Source organism: Bos grunniens, chromosome 23, assembly GCF_055505025.1.
Source record: "Bos grunniens cultivar Pamir isolate PY7600 chromosome 23, Bosgru_T2T1.0, whole genome shotgun sequence".
Taxonomy (NCBI): Eukaryota; Metazoa; Chordata; class Mammalia; order Artiodactyla; family Bovidae; genus Bos; species Bos grunniens.
The window spans coordinates 30,234,564-30,257,722 of NC_141187.1; the positions used below are offsets into that span (position 1 = coordinate 30,234,564).

The following is a 23,159-nucleotide window of genomic DNA, read 5'->3' on the forward strand; positions in this document are numbered from 1 at the left end:
GCTCACAAACATACACAGTGTTCTAGTTATCAAGGGATGAGACCTTGAACCCCAAGTTCTTGTCACTTCTTCCGGCCACTAACAAGGTTATAGACTCTTCCTCCAGGGAATGAACTCTGGAACCTCTGTCCCTAGGATGGGGTGTAAGAGTTAGGGGGCGAGGAGGAGGAGGAGGAAGTGGGAAGAAGGAGGAAGAGGAGATCCCTTATAAATATGGGGAGGCTCCTGGAGAAGGAGGAAACAGTGACATTATGGGATGGAGGCCATAGGAGTGGAGGGGAGGAACCAGAGAGGAGAGGTGTGAGGGAGGGTCCTTAGTGGACACGTGTGCAGGGAGGTGGGGTGTGTGTGGGGAGAGACAGGGGCTTCTGGCCTGGGTGCTGGTAGAGGCTCTATTTTCCACCTGGATGATAATCACACAGTGTCAGCGCCATATTTTGCTGGGAAATTGTACTTATGTTTTTGGTATTTTTCTGTAATTATAGATATGACATGATTCAAATACATGTGGAAGAAGGGAAAAGAGAAAAAGAGAGAGCAGAGGTGATTAAAGGAAGTCCTCTCTTCCAGAGAAATACCCCCACCCCAGTCCCCACTCTACACCCCACACACATGATGCTGGGGGAGGGGGAGGGACAGGGAGACTTAAGGAAGGCAGAGCCCATCCTCAGCTCACAGTCAGGGGCTACTTAGACATCCTCTCTTTATGAGCTGAGATGGCAGGGACCACTGTGCCACATACACTGGCCCAAGAGCCTGGGAAAAGGACCTGTCTAGCTGCTGGCCATGAAGGTGCTTCCTGGAGATCAAAGGACAGGATGTGAACTGGAGCCTGGAGGCCGCAAGGGTGACAAGGAGATCAGTCATGAGTCTGGGCCGTGGGTCCCCCTAACATTTTCCTGAGACATGAAAAAGACATTCCTCCTCCCCAGACCTACAACACCATACCAAGGACACCAAGGTTGGACCCTCCTGTCCAAGCATCACCCTCTCCACCCTATGAAGCCTTCAGGGCACCTTCTTCTCCCAGGCCTAAGAGCCCAGGACCCTAGCCTCCTGTCTCTTCATCCCCTTCATGGACCTAACATGAGAGAGACCTGCTGTCTGGATCCCTCAGGCCTGATCCCTCCACCTCCAAACCTTCAAATTAAAAAGTTCTGAGCTCCTGTACCCAAATCTAAATTCTGGCCCCGAGGATGAACCAAGGTTTGGGGTCACGGGTCCCAGAGGGGAGGCTTCCCAGGGCCCCACAGGCTACAGCTGAGCCAGGCCTCCAGCTGCGCAGATTCAGCTGCTTCTGGACCAAAACCCGAAAAAAAAAAAAAAAAAAAAAAACCAAATCGCTGCAGGCTCTTAGCCCAAATAAGTGTGGAGTCTGGGCCGTGTGAGGCGAATTTGCCTTGCTTGGAGGTCTTGCGCTGCAGCAAGCAGCCCCCTGCTCCTCCCCCTGCAGAATCTCCCTCTCCCAGATCTTGGTCAGACCCCGGGATCCTAACAGCAGCGGAGTGCTTGAGTTCCTAAAGCGCCTACTACCATCCGAGCCTGAGAAAATCAGTCCGGGCTGGTCGGTAGAGACCCTGAAGCCAGGAATGGACACTGATTGGCTTCTAGAAACCAAATACGCAATGGGAGTGAAAACTGAGACCTCGTCATGACTATCCAGGCAGAAAGGCCCGACACAGTTTGCGAGGGGAGATAGTGAAAGTGAAATCGCTCAGTGGTGTCTGACTCTTAGCGACCCCATGGACTACAGCCCACCAGGCCCTCCGTCCTTGGGATTTTCCAGGCAAGAGTACTGGAGTGGGGTGCCATTAGAGGGGAGATAAGAGACCCTAAAACCAGGAACGATGGTGACGTTGATTGGCTTCTAGAAACCGGATACGCAATGGGAGTGAGAACTGGTACCTCGTCACGAGTATCCGAGCAGAAAGACCCGACACAGTTTGAGCGGCGAGAAAGTGAAATCCCAGGGAGGTGGGGATTCCCACGAGGTTTGACTCCTCCGCCCAGACATCACCTTCTGGCCTAAGACCCTGAGAGCCTTACCCGGGGACCTGGGACTTTGCCCTGACCCCTCTCCTATTGCCTAGAGGACCTTGTAAGTCACAAGTTTACAAACTTTCGGTTTCAGAATCAGTGTATGACTATACGACTTGGGACCTCAAAGATAGTATCACTTATGTGTGTTATATCTGTGAACATTGGCCATATTAGAAATTGAAACAACAGAAATCGATTGATTCAATTGTAATATTAATAACCCATTACATTAAAAGAAATATTTTTATGAAAAATCTCTATTTTCAAGATGAAATAGTATAGTGAGAAGTGAGCCTTCTAGATTTTACATTCTTTCACAAGTTTACATTCTTTTCTTGTATGCCTCATTAGAAAACTGAAGTATTTGGATATCTGCTTCTGTATTTAATTTTTTTAAATTAAAGTAAATGAAAAAAATCCAGCCTCACATAAGTATAGGTAAGGGAAGTATTTTGAATAACATTTTCAGATAATTATGGCTACTCATCTTTGATACAACACTAACACTACACAAGTGTTAGGTTTCATAAATAATATTTTGCTATGTGGAACTTGAAACTATAACTGAATATTTCCAAATCTGTTGCATAGGAGTCCATAGGTCTGTTTTGTACGATGAATGAATATTGTATCAATGCATTATTTTTTAAAAAGTAATGCATTGTTTTACCAAGTTGTATAGATTTTAGAGTGCTGACGTTTAAGATTAGCAAACAATCACATTTGTTAATGTCACCACAGCTTACACTAGAGAAGTTTGTCAGTACTGGGAAGCTGTCAAGATTAATTTTCTCATGAGAGCTTGCATTTTATCATTGGCAATAAATACTGTAAGTTGATTTCCTGGAAGCGAGAAACTCATGTTCATTATGCCAAATAACTAAATCTAAAAAATCGTAGTTTTCCTGTTATTCATTCTTAAAGTGAAAATAGTATTCCATAAAAAAAGAAGCTAAGTCAGCTCAGAAAAATTATTTTCCTTGGGACATAGTACTTTAAAATGGAGCAGAAGTATTTTATGTGTACTTCCCATTTCATCCTATCAGAGAGTCTAAAATGTGGACTCAAGAATGATGACAGTAAAAACAATAATTTTTAATACTACAACCTGGATATTTTTCAGTGCAACTTGCTTTTTTATTCTGCAGCTAAATTTGGTGAAGAATTCATAACTGCTATTGCTGTTTGTTGAAATAGGCTCATTTCTGCTAACTTTTACATCAGTGCAAATGTCAACACAGTGAAAAAGGTAGGGGCTTCCTTGGTGGAAGAGTGGTTATGAAATGGCCCTCCAATGCAGAGGACAAGGGTTTGATCCCTGCGGGGGAACTGAGAGCTCATGTGTCAAAGGACAACTAAGCCTTCAAGTTGCAACTGCTGAGCCTAGAGCCCATGCTCTGCAACTAGAGAAATCCCTCATGCCTCAGTGAAGACCCACTGCAGCCAAAGTAAGTAATACATATTTAAAAGAAAAAGGTAAATAAATTTTTGGTAATATCATGAAAATAGTTTTGACCTCATGTCTCCCATAGTAGGGTCTCAGAGACTTCAAGGGTTCCACAGACCACAGTTTGAGAACTACTGTTCTGAGTAAAGCAGGGAGACTACAAGTTAGCACCCATCTCTTTGTCTCTTCACTTCTAGACTCCCTCTTCCTGAATTGGACTCTGTGCTTCCCAACATTTACTTATTAGGGCTCTGCCTCTTGGTTCTTCTAAGAGGACTTACCCCTAGAAATTTGATGCCAGAGTGTCTCCACCTAGGAAGGGAGTTGGGAGACAGGTGTTTCCCCTTTGGAACTGGGAATAGTTTGTGCCTGAAGGCACGAGAGAGAAATTCATTCCTCACCCATTTTGGATTTGTTGGTACCAGCTTAATATTTATCCATATCCCAGAAATAAATCTGATGTAATCTGTGTGAGAAATATATTGGCCATTTGGTTTTGAATGGGTCTAATATACCTTACTTGAGGCCCACTAATATCATCAATAATAGTGCTACTCAGAGTTCTAGGTCTGCACTTTTCATGTGGTAGGTGCTAGCTCTATGTGGCTATTGAGCACTTGAAATGTGGCTAACATCACTGAGCAGTTGAATTTTTATTCAATTAAATTTAAATAGCTGTATGTGGCTAGTAGCTACTATTTGACAGAGCATATCTAAGTGGTTTAGTTTTCATTCTCCCAAGATACTGTATGACTCATAGATTGAAGTACATTGAAATTATCTTCATACATTTGGTTATGTGGGCCTTAGACATTACTGTAAAATACGGCAGGCCCAAGAAAATTTAATCTGTCTCCAGTGCAGGAGACCCGGGTTTGATCTCTAGATCCCCAGGAGAAGGGAATGGCTATCCACCCACTCCAGTAATCTTGGCTGGAAGATTCCATGGACAGAGGAGTCTGGTGGGCTACAGTCCATGGGGTCGCAGAGACAGACCCACTTTCACTTTCTTTAACATCATTAACCTAAACATAATTTATCACCTCAAGGTCATTAGTTTTCAAAAACACTCATCTTTGGAGCTATTTCTTATCTATATTACATTGAGACTCTTGATATCATTTCTGTTAATCTGGTAAACATAAGCAAGCACTTATATCTTCACTTAGCCACAAGAAAGTATTTATTGAATACCCCATTATAAAATACCCTGTTGGTCCTATATAATTATAAAAATACAAAACAGAAGATAAAAACCTTAGAGTTCCCACCCCCTTTGAATTCTTTACCTATTATTCCTCCCCCTAGTGTGTGTAAAGTGATACTTGCCCCCAGTTTCAGTTTTTTGTTTCCTTTTACCCTTGGACCCCACTCTCCTCATCATCTCTACCTAAATGAAAATATACATAAAATTTTCCCAATTGTCGAATGAAGAATTTTCTAAGCATGACCCAAAGATTTAAGAAAAAAAACACAAAGAAGAAATAAAACTTTTCTATGGCAACCACAAACTCACAAGCATGCAAACACATGTCCATAATCAAATTTAAAGACACCTAAAAAATCTGGGTATATCATGAGAAACGCTGGGCTGGAGGAAGCACAAGCTGGAATCAAGATTGCCGGGAGAAATATCAATAACCTCAGATATGCAGATGACACCACCCTTATGGCAGAAAGTGAAGAGGAGCTAAAAAGCCTCTTGATGAAATGAAAGGGGAGAGTGAGAAAGTTGGCTTAAAGCTCAACATTCAGAAAACTAAGATCATGGCATCTGTTCCCATCACTTGATGGGAAATAGATGGGGAAACAGTGAAAACAGTGTCAGACTTTATTTTTGGGGGCTCCAAAATCACTGCAGATGGTGATTGCAGCCATTGCAGCCAAATTAAAAGATGCTTACTCCTTGGAAGGAAAGTTATGACCAACCTAGATAGCATATTCAAAAGCAGAGACATTTCTTTGTCAACAAAGGTTCGTCTAGTCAAGGCTATGGTTTTTCCAGTGATCATGTATGGATGTGAGAGTTGGACTGTGAAGAAAGCTGAGCGCCGAAGAATTGATGCTTTTGAACTGTGGTGTTGGAGAAGACTCTTGACAGTCCCTTGGACTGCAAGGAGATCTAACCAGTCCATCCTAAAAGAGATCAGTCCTGGGTATTCACTGGAAGGACTGATGCTAAAGCTGAAACTCCAATACTTTGGCCACTTCATGCAAAGAGTTGACTCATTGGAAAAGACTCTGATGCTGGGAGGGATTGGCGGCAGGAGGAGAAGGGGACGCCAGAGGATGAGATGGCTGGATGGCATCACTGACTTGATGGACGCGAGTCTGAGTGAACTCTGGGAGTTGGTGATGGACAGGGAGGCCTGGCGTGCTGTGATTCATGTGGTCACAAAGAGTCGAACACGACTGAGCGACTGAACTGAACTGAACTGAAAAAACCTGATAGACAAAATATTAGCATGTGTCAGTATTTTTCACCCAAAGACCACCAGGAACACACCTGGTTGAACACAGTGTGTTTACTATGAAAGGTTGTTGTTGAATCACGTGAAGACACCGGGATTCTTGGCCCCGAGAGGAGAAGAATTCAATCCGGGGCCAGTGATGAGGCTTGGTCACTCAGAGCTTTTGTGTAATAAAGTTTTATTAAAGTATAAAGGAGATAGAGAAAGCTTCTGACATAGGCATCAGAAGGGGGCAGAAAGAGTACCCGCTTGCTAACGTTAACAATGAAGTTATATAACCCAAAGAATGTCTGGAGGTTGTAAAGACCTCATCAGACCTACTCCCATAATTTACATTTTAAGATAACACTGTCCTCAGGCAAGATATATCCTTGTAAAGACCAGGTCTACTCCCATAATTTACAGTTTAAGATAACGGAAGGTTTAATCCAAAGACTGTCCTTAGGCAGGATACATTATTGTTATATAATCCTAAGGAATGTGAAGAAAGAAAAAAGTTTGTTCTTTCTTCCTCCTTGAGAATTCCAGACCCCTCTCTCCTTGGGGACCCTTAGACTCCCTATCAACCTGCCTAGGAAATGACTCTCTCAACTACTTGATACAGCAAGGGAGAATGTATACTGTGGGGAACCACAGGGCATCTTAGAGTGAGGGGATAAGAAAGAATGTGTTATTGTGGGATTTGGACTTTGGTTGGAGAAAAGAGGGGTTTACTCCAAACTGAGTGTTGCCAGGAAGCATGGTCAATTACATGATTGGGTGTCCCAATCAATCACATCCATAAGGAGGGCAGACTAGAGCAAGGATAAAGGAGCATTTGCAACCATCAGTCCTGTTACCCAGGATAGGGAGATGTTCAGTACTTTCTGAATTGCACAGTGCCCTGTTTCTCTGTGCTTAAATGAAATTATGTATAGTCTGGTCTTTTGTTTCACTTTATTATGATTTCAGTGTATCCTTATTTGATGTTTCTATTTTATAAAATGATTTATTCCAAAGAGAACAACATGGCCTAGCTGTGAGCACCAGGCCAGCTTCAAGTAACTCTGAGGTCTAGCTGTGAGTGTCACACCTATTCCCTGAGGTCAGGAGGCTGATTTTTCTTCCTTAAATTCAATATTTTAAAATTCCTACATCAAGATTGGAAAATAAAGACTATTAGAAAACAATTTGGAAAAGAAGAAATGTAAATACCAAATAAATTCATTATTAATAAATGGGAAAAATGGGAATGTGAAAGGGAAAATGGAAAGAAAAATTAAAATCTGTCAGCTTGGTAAAGATGAAAGGAAAATAAAGGTTAGATAGACCTTTAATAGGTCTCCTTGGGAAAGTCAAGGTGTAGGGCAGGGAAAACAAATTAGGATTGGCTGGTATGAACAAGTATCAGCAGGCTTTGTGTTATAGTAATGGTCTTTGGTTGTCTGGTACCTGGCCCTGGGATTATTAAGCCAGAGGAATATTGCCTCTTAGGGTACAAAGGCTAAACCAGGGACGGGGGCGGGGGTAGGGAAGCCGGGGTAGGAGGTGTGGGGAGGATTGGGGGGTAGGGAGGGAGGGCGGGGTGGGGTCTGGATTGGTTAGTTTGCATATCAGAGGCTTGCTTCTGTCTGGGCTGTAGTCTGGGAACGCTGTCTCTCCTCAGTGAGAACGATTTTGTCATTGTTTTTTCATTATTAATTTTTATCTTTGATTGCACTGGGTCTTCGCTGCAGCGCATGGGCTTTCTCTACTTGCAGAGAGCAGGGGCGGGGGCGGGGGCGGGGGCTGGGGGTGGCTCCTTTCTAGTTGCAGCGCACAGGCTTCTCACTGCCATGGCTTCTCCTGTTGCAGAGCACAGGCTCTGGGCCCAGGGGCTTCAGTAGTTGCAGCACATGGGATCAGTTGCTCTGAGGTACTTGGAATCTTCCCCAACCAGGATTGAATATATGTCCCTGGGTTGAACCTGAATACAAGGGGATTCTTATCCACTGTACCACTGGAGAAGTCCTTCAGCGAAACATTTTCTTTTTTTTATCTTCAGAAATATTTAATGATGTGGGCAGATGATCAGATATGACATTAAAAGTATACACTATGAGATTACATATATAGCAATTTCAGTTTTATAAAATAAGAAATATGCAAATTTTTACAGCAGAAAAGGTTAGAAATATACCAAAATGTTAATAGAGAAAATGTTTTGTTGACAAAAGGACTATGGGGTTAAAAAAAAAAAAACTCTTCATTTTTATAGTGAATTTATATTCAGTTTACAATCAGAAAAAAAAATTTTTTTTTCTTTTAATTGGAGGCTCATTACTTTGCAATACTGTGGTGGTTTTTGCCATACATTGACATGAATCAGCCATGGGTGTACATGTGTTCCCCATCCAGACCCTCCCTCCCACCTCCCTCCCCATCCCATCTCTCAGGGTCATCCCAGTGCACCAGCGCTGAGCACCGTGCCTCATGCATGAAACCTGGACTGGTGATCTATTTCACATATGATAATATACATGTTTCAATGCTATTCTCTCAAATTGGCAACTAGCATGTGCTCCCATGTCTTGAGAATGCTGAACTACACGAGTCTTGATGAGACCATGTCTTATTACAGAAGCCGAAAACACACTTTGCTTTTTTGTTACTGGGCACAGGCAGGCATCCTATTCTGGTGTGCTTATGGCAGATTTTGATTTAGGGGTTAATTACATGAAGAACTAGGGCTGTTCTATCCACTAATTTCCTGAGCCCACTCCTTCCTCAACTTTTCATTCTCACCTCTGTATCCAGGAAAACTTTACCCATCAGTTGAGTCTATGAATCCACCAAGATTGCTACTGTCAAACACACCTCTGGCTCCGCAAGTAAGTGTTGTTACTTCTTCCTCTTCTATTCCCCACCAGATTATATCCACTGTCCAATAGCTTGGACTCATGCATGATGTATTCTATTTATATCCTGACAAGTCAACAATCCTCTCAAGCCCTGCTGACTCCTCCTCCTCCCTCTCTCAATGCAGCTCCCACCTCTCTGGGGGTCATGTGGACGTGCCTCCAGAATTTGCTTGCAGGCAGGCACACATATCCCTCCCTCTTTGCACTCCACATGCTCCAGTGATGTTTAATTACTTTCCCTTTTTAAAAAGTTAATTTTCCTTTTTCTAAAATTAGCCAATTTGTTTTCTGCTGCTTATATGTAAGATTACTGATTTAACATTAAACTACATATCTATTTCTACCATCTCAAAACACAGCTGACATTAAACATGTCTTCAGAACCAAGTCACTTCCAAAAACTCATATACACCTGAACCTTACATGGCTTCCCCTCTCTCCCTCCCATTGCAAAAATTATCAGAACATGGCAGATAAATAAAGGAATTCTTACGCCAGATATCTCAAATCTCATAGTGTATCAAAGGTTAAACAGATATGAACTGCCAAATATTTACTGTTTCCTCAGCTGCTTAGAAGATTTGGAAAAGACCTTGATGCTGCGAAAGATTGAGGGCAGAAGGAGAAAGGGGTGACAGAGGATGAGATGGTTGGATGGCATCATTGACTCAATGGATATGAGTTTGAGCAAACTCTGGGCCATGGTGAAAGACAGGGAGGCATGGCGTGCTGCAGTCCATGGAGTTGCAAAGTGTCGGACATGACTGAGCAACAGAACAACAACTGCTTAGAAGGATGGCCGGAGAAATTATGGGACAGAAAAGGTGCTTCAGAAATCAATATGGATGTTGTCATCAATTACTGTTTGTAGCAGGAGCCGAGATTCTGTAATACAGTCACTCGTTCTCATACATTTGTCTCAGTGGCAGGTGAAGAACCAAATCAAAGGCAACAGAAGAGATAAATTAGTTAAGACACATTTTAATAAACACATTAAAGACATTCCAACCATTCCCCTTAGAGAAAGAAGATCAACTATTACGATCCCCATTTCAGAGAGAAAGCTCCGAGGACAAGAGACTCATGACTGCTATAAAGCTCCAGTCATCTGAGTGCAATCAGAAACCCAGCAGGACCATCCAGCTGAGGCAGAGCTGGGACTGATGAAAAGGAACAAAGGGTAAATGACAAAACCTGGGGCCGTGCCAGGAGGTCTTCTCTCAGGGTCTCAGCGTAAGTCTGGATCTCATGCAGTTAAACTACAGGAGAGGGAAAATTCTCCCAGTGAAGGCAGATGAGAATTCATAGATGAACTCTTGAGTTCTGGCATTGGTAAAGGTTACCTTCCCACCATCATGATCCAGAGCAACTCCAATCTTCTGGGAGCAGTAGGACAGGATCTGGAAGGGCCCTGGGCTGGTGCATATAGACACCCCAGCTGACAGTTGCAGAGTCCAGACCCCTCCTCAGAGGTGAAGTTGAGAAATCCCCTTCTCACCACTGACTCTCTTGCCACCCCCACTAGGCAGAATTTTGGCCATATTCCATTTTCCCCGAGACCATTCTTCTTCCAACTCCTCATTCTCCTCTCTATATCCAGGAGAAAGATACCCATCAGTGATGCCTGTAAATCCACCAAGATACCTGCTGTCAAACACGCCTCTACTTCCAGCCCTGTATCTCCTTGCGTCTTCTTCCTCCTCTGCTTCCCACCAGATCCTGTCCACTTTCACTTCCCAGTACAGTTTGCCCCACGTGAAGCCCTTACTGCCCAGCACCCCGGGCTCTGGATCAAATCGCTGACCACGCTGGCATTTGTTCATCCACAAGCCAGTGAACATCATACTCTTCCCACCTGGAGACACTGAGAGGTACCCCTTGACTGGGAATTAAGGATGATCCTCACTGTGGGGACAAGGAGACAAAGGTGTGGCCTCACAAAAGATACAAATGAGATTTGTCCCATAGGTTCTGGGGCCTTTATGACAATGGTGGGAGACTCCTCAGGGGGCCAGGACAAAGACTGCTTTTGACCTTGTGTTCAGACTATTAACAACCATATCTAGAGAGTGTAAACACAGAAAATTCAAGGCCTCAGGCAGTGCGATGAGACTGGAGAGCAAAAAAAGATAAGCACTAGGATCACTACAGCTGAGCCAATCTGGGAAAAGATTTATGGTTCTGAACTCAAGATAAAGAATTTGGATACATTAGTCACATGAAGACCTTCCTCTTTAAAACAAATGGGCTGACCAGTAAGTAATAAGAGTTTCACAGGAAAATGGTAATCTGCAAACTTCAGCCACTATCCTCTGCAGATACTTACTTGTCTTATATTCCAGATCCCTCATCAATTTTCCTAGAGTAAAAGAACAAAAGGACAGTGAGCAATTCTTTCTGGTTTTTTTTTTTTTTTTTTCCTTTAGCTATACCGCTCAGTTTTCGGGAAGACCAGGGATTGAACCCAGGCCAACAGCAGTGAAAGCACTGAGTCCTACCCACTGGACCACCTGGGAATTCTTGACAGGAAGCAGCTCTGGCACCACAGATTCTCGGTCAAACTCTTTTATGGTATCTCATATAACTTCAACAGTTAACAGGGGATCATGAAAGTTCAAGTGAAACAGAGGAATTAATTCAGGAGACACCCACAGCTGTCCAGTCTAAACAGGTTCGTGTGAATATCCATGGCAACACATGCTGAACCCACCTGGTGCTTCATTAAAGAGCACCTTTGGGCATACTACCTGTTTTTAAACTAAGCCCTAAACTTCTAGTCCTAAACCACACTATTTCTCTCCAATCTCACAGATACCTCTTTATAGTCATTCTCTCACTATTCTTTAATTTTATTTTCAATTGTGGTTAAAACACATACCATTTACTGGCTTTACCATTTTTAAGTGTATAGTTCATTAATGTTGCTGCTGCTGCTAAGTTGCTTCAGTCGTGTCCAACTCTGTGCGACCCCATAGACGGCAGCCCACCAGGCTCCTCTGTCCCTGGGATTCTCCAGGCAAGAATACTGGAGTGGGTTGCCATTTCCTTCTCCAATGCATGAAAGTGAAAAGTGAAAGTGAAGTCGCTCAGTCGTGCCCAACTCTTGGCAACCCCATAGACTAGAGCCTACCAGGCTCCTCTGTCCATGGGAATTTCCAGGCAAGAGTACTGGAGTGGGGTGCCATTGCCTTCTCCATCTAAATTGTTGTGCAACCAGTTTCCAGAACTTTTGCATTTTTTTAAATTTAAACTCTATACTTGTTAAACAGCAGCTCCTCATTTCCCCCTCCTCTCTAATCTGGCAACCACTAATCTACTTTCTGTTCCTATGGATTTGATTAATTTAGAGACCTCATATACATGGAATCACACAGTACTTGTCTCTTTGTGACTGGCTCATTTCACTTAGCATATTGTCCTTGAGGTTCATCCATGTTAGAGTATGTGTCACAGTTTCCTTCCTTTTTTAGGCTGGATAGTATTCAATTGTCTGCGTATGCCACATTCCATTTCTGCATTCATCCAGTGATGAACATTTGGGTTGCTTCTGCTTCCTGTCCATTGTGAATAATGTTGCTATGAACATGAGAGTGCAAATATCTCTTTGAGGGCCTGCTTTGAATTCTTTGGGAAGTGGGAATGCTAGATCATATGGTAATTATGTGTTTAAAATTTTGTGGAAATGCCATACTGTTTTCCATAGCCTCCCAATCTTCTTTTACCTCACTGTTAGATATGAAATTGGAGAAGGCAATGGCACCCCACTCCAGTGCTCTTGCCTGGGAAATCCCATGGACGGAGAAGCCTGGTGGGCTGCAGTCCGTGGGGTCGCTAAGAGTTGGACACGACTGAGCGACTTCACTTTCACTTTTCACTTTCATGCATTGGAGAAGGAAATGGCAACCCACTCCAGTGTTCTCGCCTGGAGAATCCCAGGGACGGGGGAGCCTGGTGGGCTGCCGTCAATGGGGTCGCACAGAGTCGGACATGACTGAAGCGACTTAGAAGCAGCAGCAGCAGCAGTAGATATGAAATATATTTCTACCAACTCTGAGACCTATTAACTATTATTCTACATTGTGGAACAGTCTTAGACTATCACATGGAAGCCTCCATGGTTTGGACTTAGATTTCCTCCCCAGAGTCCCTGTCTGGTGTGAATGACATGCAGGAACTCTGAGAAGGTGCAGCCATGATCAAAACTTAAAGAAACATTACAAAGAAAGAAAGAAGGTTTTCTAGGCTCAGAACTCCCTCCTTTACCATGGAATCCTCTGAGTCCTTTCTCTAAACAAAGAAGTTTATCTGAAAATTCTTCGATCCGTTTTCTGATTGCAGGACTGATAGGCTTTTCAATCCAGAACGTCTTCCGGGGGTATCTAGAGATAATGAAGTCACAGTAAATACTCCTGAGAGAAAGGCATGGTTTCCCACCGTCAGAGTATACCCATGCGAACAAATACCAATAATGGACCAAAAAGGCAGATAGTAAAAGCTGCTTTTCCAAGTGGCTGGTTTCGACATCAGAGTCAGAGAGAAGAATATAGAGATCTGAAGAAAGGGCCATGATCCAAGGATTCTCGATCCACCAACATGTCATTTATGGTGGTTTAGTTGCTAAGTCGTGTCTGACTATTGAGACCCCATGGACTGCAACCTGCCAGGCTCCTCTGTCCATGGGATTCTCCAGGCAAGAATACTGGAGTGGGTTGCCATTCCCTTTTCCAGGGCATCTTCCCGATCCAGGGATCAACCTGCAGGAGATTATTTTTACCACTGAGTCACCAGGGAAGCCCAAAAGTGTAGAGCTACACCCGAACAGGGACTTAAAAAAATTAAAAGTCTGATGTTCTACCTATTGACTGAGCTACCCAGGCCTTCTTAAGTATTAAAGCAAAATACTTAAATAACAAAATTACTAAGGAAAACTTCATGGAAATATATCAATCCTATTCCAAGAACACAAAGAATGTACCTTATTTTCAAGTGCATAGAACTGTCCAAAAATTTAAAACACACAATACAGAAAGCCTCAATAAAGTCCAAAATAGTAGAAATGGCAACACACTTGTCTGATCACAAAATGTAAAAAAACTATGAAACATAAAGCTGTTAGAAAAAGAAAAACACAGCACCATTGACAGATGTCCTCTTTTTTAAACAAATCTTATATTAAATAGGGAATGAAATTTAAAATTTTAAAATATCTAGAAAACAATAAATACTATGGACTAGATATTATAGCATATGACAAAAACAAGGCTCATAAATATATACACACAAAAATATAAAATAGAAAAAAGAGAAAGGCAAATAGAGAAGGCAAAAATAGATATAAACAAAACATTCAGATATGAAAAATAAAATGTAAGGATATTATTTGTCAAACACTCCAAATACTTTTTAAATTATAAATGAAAGTGGTGGTTTTCCAGGAGCTATAAATACTAAATATTCCAATTAAAATGTGTCAGATGAATTTCTTTTAAAAGAAAACAAAATTTTATGTTGCTTATAAGAGATACATAAAAATTACAGCCCAGATAGGTTGAGAGTTAAAGAATAAAAAGTTTAATAGTATGAAAACACTAATCAAAAGAAAACTAGAATAACTACTGATATCACATAAAATACTCTAGGGCAAGAAGTCTTACACATTCTGTATCACCCTCATTTCTTATATAATCACTCATCTCTTGACAGTCTCTCTCTGGTTTCCCCAGCCAGTATCTGGCACCCTATTTCCTTTCCCCACCTGGTAACTGGTCCATGGTAAATGCTCAGATTATGCCAACAGTCCTGGTGTCTCTGGGATGAACTGTGTATTCTCAAAATACTTGGCTTTTATCTCTGTTCAAAGCTTCTGCATATCAATATGGGTATGGTTTTTGAAAACTGTCAGTGTTTAACGCCTAACACACTGGCTGAGAACCACTGCCAAAGAAACCATTATCCCTGTGACGCATATAAGTGTCTTCTTCTTATGATCCACCAGAGAGCAGGAAACCATCACTAACAAGCGTGGAGGGCAATCTGATGAAGAAATGTGCTCTACAAAATGTGAGGCAGTGCAGCCAGGAGAGGTGGCTGGGAACCAAACAGGAATAAAAAGAACAAAAGCACACCGGGTCTTAGAAACAAATGTGTATTTTAAACTGTTTCAAATACTCTGCCACAATCTCCTCCCATTTCAATTCTCCCTATCCTCTTACAATCCTAAGTTCCAAGACAATAATTTTTCTAGGATGTTCTATGGAATACTTTTCATATTAAACTTTCTAGAAGAAACTCTCTTCTTCCAAATAACCCCTTTCAGCCCTTGCCAAATTTCGATAAGTTACGGTGACAGAAAGAAAAAACAAAGGAACACTTAAGTGGTTAAAAATATAAAGCAAGCAGCACTTACCTGCTTGTTATGTCACTTGGGTCCTAGAAAGGAAGAGAAGACAGTCATGGAAATAAGGTTCCCAGGAGCTGACGCTGTTCCTTATGATGAGCTTGCTGGGAATGGGTACAGAATAGGACTGTACAGAGAATTTTCTGGTGGGCTTGGACCTGTGTTATTCTCCACTGTGGTTTATGGGGACATATGTTTCCCCTTCCTTTCCTCCATTTGAGTCTAGAATATCCTCTCCAGGAAAACTCTCTTAATCTGTTAAGACTCTTACTGTCTATCAGGTTAAGACTGAAATCTCAGAATGCCTTCAAAGGCCTCTACTCAGCTGGCCCCATCTTACCTAGCCCACCTTCCCTTTAACTTCTTCCTCACTTAAGCTGACTCCTCCAGAAAGGTAGCCCCTTTCACTCTATGTACCTTCCTATCTTCCAAACGCTCTTCCTCAGCACCTACGGGCTTCCCAGGGGGCTCAGTGGTAGAGAATCCTCCTGTCAGTGCAAGAGCCACAGGAGACTCAGGTTCAATCCCTGGGTCAGGAAGATCCCCTGGAGGAGCAAATGGCTAACCCACTCCAGTATTCCTGCCTGGAAAATCCCATGGACAGAGGAGCCTGTGGGCTACAGTCCATGGGGTTGCAAAGAGTCGGATAGGACTCACATGCATGCTGCACCTACACCACCCACCTTTTTATTATCACACTCATTAAGTTTATCATCACATTCATGTGTTTCATTTTAACCAAGGCACCTCCACAAATGGAATGTTCAACTCATCTTTCCTGCTAACACAAATCTTTACATTTTCCTCAAGGCTACCGTTAAGAGCTGCTTCGTCCATGAAGCCTTCCCTGACTAGCCTTTTCCAGAATTTCTGTGGCTTCCAGCCTGATCATAAGATTTAACACTCAATTATTTCTTATAATTATAAATGTACATGTATCGATGTGAGAGTTGGACTATAAAGAAAGCAGAGCATCGAAGAATTGATGCTTTGAACTGTGATGTTAGAGAAGACTCTTGAGAGTCCCTTGGACTGCAAGGAGATCAAACCAGTTAATCCTAAAGGAAACCAGTCCTGAATATTCATTGGAAGGACTGATGCTGAAGCTGAAGCTCTAATACTCTGGGCACCTGATGCAAAGAACCAACTCATTGGAAAAGACCCTGAAGCTGGGAAAGAATGAGGGCAGGAGGAGAAGGGGACGACAGAGGAGGAGATGATTGGATGGCATGACCAACTCAATGGATATGAGTTTGAACAAGCTCCATGAGTTGGTGATGGACAGGGAAGCCTGGTGTGTTGCAGTCCATGGGGTTGCAAAGAGTTGGACACGACTATGAGACTGAACTAAACTGACTGACAGATCTTATTATCTCAGTGTAACATCTGTGCATATTGCAGTCTCCCACCCACTGTGATTTGGGACTTACAACCTATTGGTTTGCTAATTAACCTGTCAAGAACTCAACAAATGAGAACAAAACCTTGTCTCTCCTGACTCCTGGTCCAAATCTCATGTTAATGGAGGGGCCAGACTGCAGCCTGGAGCAAGAGGTACAATTTAACTGGTCCCTCACCTGCAAAAGTTCAGTGCTGGCTGCTGAGCCTTCTTCTCTAACTCAGAAATCAGGGTCTCCAGCCGGATGACCTCTTCAGGGCCCTTGGCAACATGGCTGTTCCTCCCTTCTGTGAGCTGTTGCTCCCTTCCCTCCAGCCACTCCAACAGGTACTGCTCCCTTTCTCTCAGGAACTGATGGCCCTGCTCAAACACTGATGCTATGTCTTGTTTGTGGTTCTGGAATTTTGCCTCCAGTAAAGGCAGAAAGACAAAGAGGATTTCTCCTGAGAGGCTGGAAAACACCAGAATGTTTGTCTGAGGATAAGTTCAGAACTAGAATCCCTTCTATCACACCCACTTTCTCCACATCCCTCATTATCCCCCCTCCCCTCAACATATATACACACACACACAAACACACACACACTTCTCTCTCTCTCTCTCTCCCACCCAACACAGGTACAAAGAACATTCACTTGAAACTTCTCGTACCACCAGGGCCTGAATCTCATCTTCTCCTGTAGACTGAAAATTCTGAATCCTGTCCCTGTCTCCCTTCAGAATCTTCAGATGGTTTAGAATTTTACCCTATGGGGAGAGAAAAAAACATGAATAATCTCAAGATGAAGATGAAAATGCCCTCAATAAGAAAAGACACCTGCAAAATGATTTCAGAGTGAAATCAGATAGTCTTTGATCTTATGTAGTATTATAAGATAACTAGGTTGGAATACTTTTTATCCTAGTTAATGAAGAAGAAACAAAGTGAGTGCTATGTTAGCTTAGAGTAGTTTCTCAGAAGTGAGATAAAATGCATGTTAAACTTATACTGTACTGTATGTCAATTACATTTCAATAAAACTGGGAGAAAAATAAGTGAGATAAAATTAAATTTATTATCATTACAACTACTAAGACTTATAGTGTAGTTTTTATATTTACACTGTTTCTTCCACCAAAAATTTAGATAATTTATATTAAAATTAATTGATAACATAGAAATAAAAAAGAAAATCAACACAAAATGATGAAGGAAAATATATATCGGATCAGATCAGATCAGTCACTCAGTCGTGTCCGATTCTTTGTGACCCCATGAATCGCAGCACGCCAGGCCTCCCTGTCCATCATCAACTCCCAGAGTTCACTGAGACTCACGTCCATCCAGTCAGTGATGCCATCCAGCCATCTCATCCTCTGTCGTCCCCTTCTCCTCCTGCCCCCAATCCCTCCCAGCATCAGAGTCTTTTCCAATGAGTCAACTCTTCGCATGAGGTGGCCAAAGTACTGGAGTTTCAGCTTTAGCATCATTCCTTCCAAAGAAATCCCAGGGCTGATCTCCTTCAGAATGGACTGGTTGGATCTCCTTGCAGTCCAAGGGACTCTCAAGAGTCTTCTCCAACACCACAGTTCCAAAGCATCAATTCTTCGGCGCTCAGCCTTCTTCACAGTCCAACTCTCACATCCCTACAGACCACAGGAAAAACCATAGCCTTGACTAGATGGACCTTTGTTGGCAAAGAAATGTCTCTGCTTTTGAATATGCTATCTAGGTTGGTCATAACTTTCCTTCCAAGGAGTAAGCGTCTTTTAATTTCATGGCTGCAGTCACCATCTGTAGTGATTTTGGAGCCCAGAAAAATAAAGTCTGACACTGTTTCCACTGTGTCAATGGAATCTTACTCAGCCTTAAAAAAAGAAGAAAATCCTGCCATTTGCAACGACACAGATGGACCTGGAGGACATTATGCAAAGTGAAATAAGCCAGGCACAAAAGACAAACAGCATCTCACTTGTATGAGGAATCTAAAACTCACAGAAGCAGACTAGGATGGTGGTGGCCAGCAGCTGGAGGGAAGTGTAAAGGGGAGGTGATGGTCAAAGGGTAAAATTTTCAGTTATGCAAGATAAGTAAGTTCTGAAGATCTACTGTATATCACATTGCATACAGATAACAATACTGTGTTGTATAGTTAAAATTTGCTAACAGGATAGATCTTGCTAAGTGTTCTGTCTTTCACACACACAGTAAGACAATAATAATAATAAATTGGGTGGGAGGAAACTTTGGGAGGTGATGAATATGTCTCTGGCCTTGATGGTAGTGACATGCTATGCTATGCTAAGTCACTTCAGTTGTTTCCGACTCTGTGCGACCCCATAGACGGCAGCCCACAAGGCTCTGCCGTCCTTGGGATTCTCCAGGCAAGAACACTGGAGTGGGCTGCCATTTTCTTCTACAGTGCATGAAAATGAAAAGTGAAAGTGAAGTCGCTCAGTCGTGTCCGACTCTTAGCGACTCCATGGATTGCAGCCTAACAGGCTCCTCAGTCCATGGGATTTTCCAGGCAAGAGTACTGGAGTGGGGTGTCACTGCCTTCTCCAGGTAGTGACATACATATCCCCAAACTTAAATTGCGTACAGTAAATATATGGACAGCTTTTTATGTGTCAATTATACCTCAATAAAGTATTAAAAAAATTTTGGACCTTATCCTGAAGGTACAGTAGAACTTTTTTGGCTCCAGGAACAGAGCTGGGGTCCAGCAAGCTTCTTACCTGATAAGGCTGCGCAGCCTTCTCCAGCAGAACAGCAGCGTGGTGCCTGTGCTCCTGGGACTCCTGACACACGACACACAGTATCTGCTGGTCATCCTTGCAGTAGTAATGCAGCTTCTCCAAATGCTGCCCGCACAGCTGCTCTGCTCTCTGCGCGAGTGGTCGGTCCTCTCTGGGTTGTCTCTCCTCATCTACTTTCACCCTCCAGATATTCTTCACTATGCTGGCCATCTGCCACACATGGCGGATATTCTCTTTCTTAAAGGCTGTCTTGCAGAGAGAATAATATAATGGCTGCTGAGCAGATTCACAGACCTTAATGATGCAGTGATAGCAGAAGATGTGACTACAGTCGATGGTAACAGGGTCTTTCAAGTAGTCAAGACAGATAGAGCACATCACCTTGTCCTCCAGTTTCCTCAGAGGAGAGGCAGTGGCCATGACAGCAACGCTGAAACCCTGCAGAGCGTTCCTTCTCAAAATGAAGAATGACTTTCTAAGAGGGCACGAAGTAAAAACAGAAATTGTGAATTTATTCAACATTAAAATGGAACTCATGAGAAAATAGTTTTTATTTTCAAACTGTTCCCAACCGTTTCCCTCCAAACCCAAAGTTCCTTTCAGACCACTATTCAGAACAGATTCCAGCCTGCAAAGCTAACCTGGTGTTAGTTTAAGGTAGTCAGCTTTTCTGTAAACATTTTAAAGGGTACTAATATGTGTTATTAAGTGGTGAGTATTCTAGAAGATTATAATATTGGGAAAGTAAATACCCAATAAAGTCTAAGGAATTTCCCTCACTCTAAGTAGATCAGCTTTAGTGAAAATATTTGCTGTAAATGATTCAATAGTAAAGAATAGGAATTACAAAAATTTAGGGCTTAGGTCCAGTGGTTAAGAATTTTCACTCCAACTGCAGAGGGCATGGGTTTGCTCCCTGATTGGAGAACTAAGGTCCCACATCCTAAACGGTGTGGCCAAAAAAATTATAATTATAAAAACTTTAGGTCTATATTTTAAAACTCATCTGAGAACATGAGAGTTAGATTATTAGAAATCATTAGGTTCAATCATAGGTCTTTTATTCATATGCTGCCTTGTAAACATCATTATGTTTAAACTAATGGATTTAAACTAATGGTTTTCAAACATTTTTGGAAACATCACAGTTAGAAACGTATTCACGTCTAATAAATTAACACATGCACATGCATATGCACACACATACTAAAACACAAGTTTTGTTCAATATCATTTACTGACTTTTAAAACTGCAGTCCATTTTAAAAATGCTGGTTATAACCCACAAAATTGATGCCATGATATAAGCTATTGCAATTGATAATTTGAAAATCACTGATTTAAACCACATTAACTTTATCACTTGGAGAAGGCGATGGCACCCCACTCCAGTACTCTTGCCTGGAAAATCCCATGGATGGGGGAGCCTGGTAGCCTGCAGTCCACGGGGTAGCGAAGAGTCAGACACAACTGAGCGACTTCACTTTCACTTTTCACTTTCATGCACTGGAGAAGGAAATGGCAACCCACTCCAGTGTTCTTGCCTGGAGAATCCCAGGGATGGGGGAGCCTGGTGGGCTGCCATCTATGGGGTCGCACAGAGTTGGACATGACTGAAGCGACTTAGCAGCAGCAGCAGCAGCTTTCAGCTTAAATTCACATCTCCAATTGCATTATTTTCCTCATTGTTCTTATTCCTTGGTAAGAGCTACCAACAACTACCCCATTACCCAAGCTAAAACCTAGGTGTGAAAAATCACACCTCATTACCACCTCCCATATCTGGTCACTGAATTAAATAATAGAATATCTGAAATAAAAATTTCACTGCATGAAATTAACAGCAGCATGCAGATGACAGAAAAAAAAAAAGTCAATGAACTTGAAGAAGGTGTAATAAAAATTACTGAATCTTAATAGTAGAATTTTTTCTAAAAAGCAGAAACTCAGTAACTTATGAAATATCAAAAGGTCTAATATTCATGTCATTAGTGTACCAGAGAAGGAAAAGAAATTGGTAAAGGAAAAAACAGAAAAAAAAAAAAATAGCTGAAAACTTCTCAAGTATGTATGGCAAAAGACACAGATTTACAGATTCAAGAAGCTCAGCAAATGCCAAAGAGAATAACTTAAAGAAAAACCACCCCAAATACACCATCACCAAACTGCTGTAAAGCAAAGATGAAGAAAAAAATCTTGAAAGCAATCAGAAAAAAATAACATCACAATGAGGGGAAGGATGATGATTCAGATGTTGGCACATTTCTTGTTAGAAGCCATAAAGGTCAACAGACAGTGGGAGAAGCATCTGGAAAGTGCTGTGAAAAGTCCTGTCAATCCAGGGTTCTACAGCAGTAAAATATCCTTCAGAAATGAAAGCAAAATATAAATATTTTCAGATGAAAGAAAACTGAGAAAATGTTATCACCAGTAAACCTGCCCTAAAAGAACTGCTAATGGAAGTTCTTCAGGCTAATGTGAAATTCCACAGGGACATTTGGAACTTCAGGAATAACAAGAGAACAGAAGAAATGGCAACAGAAATGGTAAACATTTGGATAAATACAGTAGCTTATTTTACACCTCACAAGTTCTTTAAGATATGTAGGACAGTTGGAAGCAAAAATTATAACATCGTTAGAGAGATTATGTAGATGTAATACATTAGACAATTACAGGGAAAGTGATCTATATGGTTGTAAGGCTTCTACATTTTACTTGAAGTTGCAAACTTTCAACTCTGCTTATCTTCTTAATTCTAAGGTCTGTATATTGTAACCCAGAGACCAACACCCAAAAATACTATGAAGAGATATAGGCAAAAGCTAACAGGTAATTAACTTGGAATATTTAAAAATATTAGAAATAAGAGAAGGCAATAAAAATGAAATAGAAGAGTAAAAAAAAAAAAAATAAGGTACAAATAGAAATAATAAAATAGTGGACCCAAGTTCAATAATGTTAATAGTTACATTAAATGTGAATAGTTTAGACACACCTACTAAAAGATTTGTCAAATTGGTTTATAAGAAAGACAAAACTATGTTCTATCTCCAAATAGAATGTTAAATGTAGTAATATAGATCTCTAAATATCTATATTATTGTTAGATATTAAATATAATAATATAGATCTCTAGAAGTAAAAGAATTGAAAAAAGTGTACCATCTAGCAAACTCTAATCAAAATAAAGCTGGAGTAGCTATGTTAATATTAGATAAAGTAGACTTCAGAACAAGCTATGTTACAAGGGATAAATAGGGCTATTACATAATGATAAAGGAGTTATTTTTCCAAGAAAATATGCTAATCACAAATGTGTGTGCAACAACAGAGCACCATCAAAAGAAACAAAATCTGAATCATTGGAGTTCCAGAAGGAGAAGAGAGGGAGACAGAGACAGAAAAACTATTTGAAGAAACAATGGCTAAAACTTTCCTAAACCTGGGAGAAAAAATTTATGCATTCAAGTTCACAAAGCTATTAGATCACCCTATTACTTCAGTCTGAAATGATCTTCTCCAAGACACATTATAATAAAACTGCCAAAAATATAAGACAAGGACAGAATCCTAAAATCAGCAAGAAAAAAGGAGACTGTAAACTACAAAGCTGCTCCTATTAGGCTAGCAATGGATTTCTTAGCAGAAATCCTATAGGCCAGGTGCCGGGAGCCAGCACGGGAGTTCCCACCCATGACAAAGGTCTTGTGGAGAGGCCTGATACGCAAAGGTGAGTCAGGGCTCGAGGGGCCCCCCTGGTTCTGCCTGAGCATCTACCCCCAAA

The 23,159-nt window shown here is 41.7% G+C and overlaps 2 long non-coding RNA genes and 1 pseudogene across 3 annotated transcripts; 1 reads left to right on the forward strand and 2 right to left on the reverse strand.

Moving 5' to 3' along the window:
* The first annotated feature begins 1,977 nt into the window (after positions 1 to 1,977).
* LOC147347165 (uncharacterized) lies at positions 1,978 to 3,515 on the forward strand. Its single transcript, XR_015152184.1, has 2 exons — positions 1,978 to 2,098; positions 3,189 to 3,515. It is a non-coding gene; the product is annotated as an uncharacterized LOC147347165 (long non-coding RNA).
* Positions 3,516 to 7,515: 4,000 nt separating this feature from the next.
* LOC147347166 (uncharacterized) lies at positions 7,516 to 8,923 on the reverse strand. The gene is made up of 2 exons (XR_015152185.1): positions 8,722 to 8,923; positions 7,516 to 7,903 (listed from the first exon to the last, which is right to left on the reverse strand). It is a non-coding gene; the product is annotated as an uncharacterized LOC147347166 (long non-coding RNA).
* Positions 8,924 to 9,930: 1,007 nt separating this feature from the next.
* Positions 9,931 to 20,331, reverse strand: LOC147347167 (tripartite motif-containing protein 26-like; annotated as a pseudogene). The gene is made up of 7 exons (XR_015152672.1): positions 19,352 to 20,331; positions 17,285 to 17,380; positions 16,811 to 17,041; positions 15,244 to 15,266; positions 13,101 to 13,246; positions 11,164 to 11,196; positions 9,931 to 10,742 (listed from the first exon to the last, which is right to left on the reverse strand). The product of XR_015152672.1 is annotated as a tripartite motif-containing protein 26-like (transcript).
* Between the last annotated feature and the right edge of the window lie 2,828 nt (positions 20,332 to 23,159).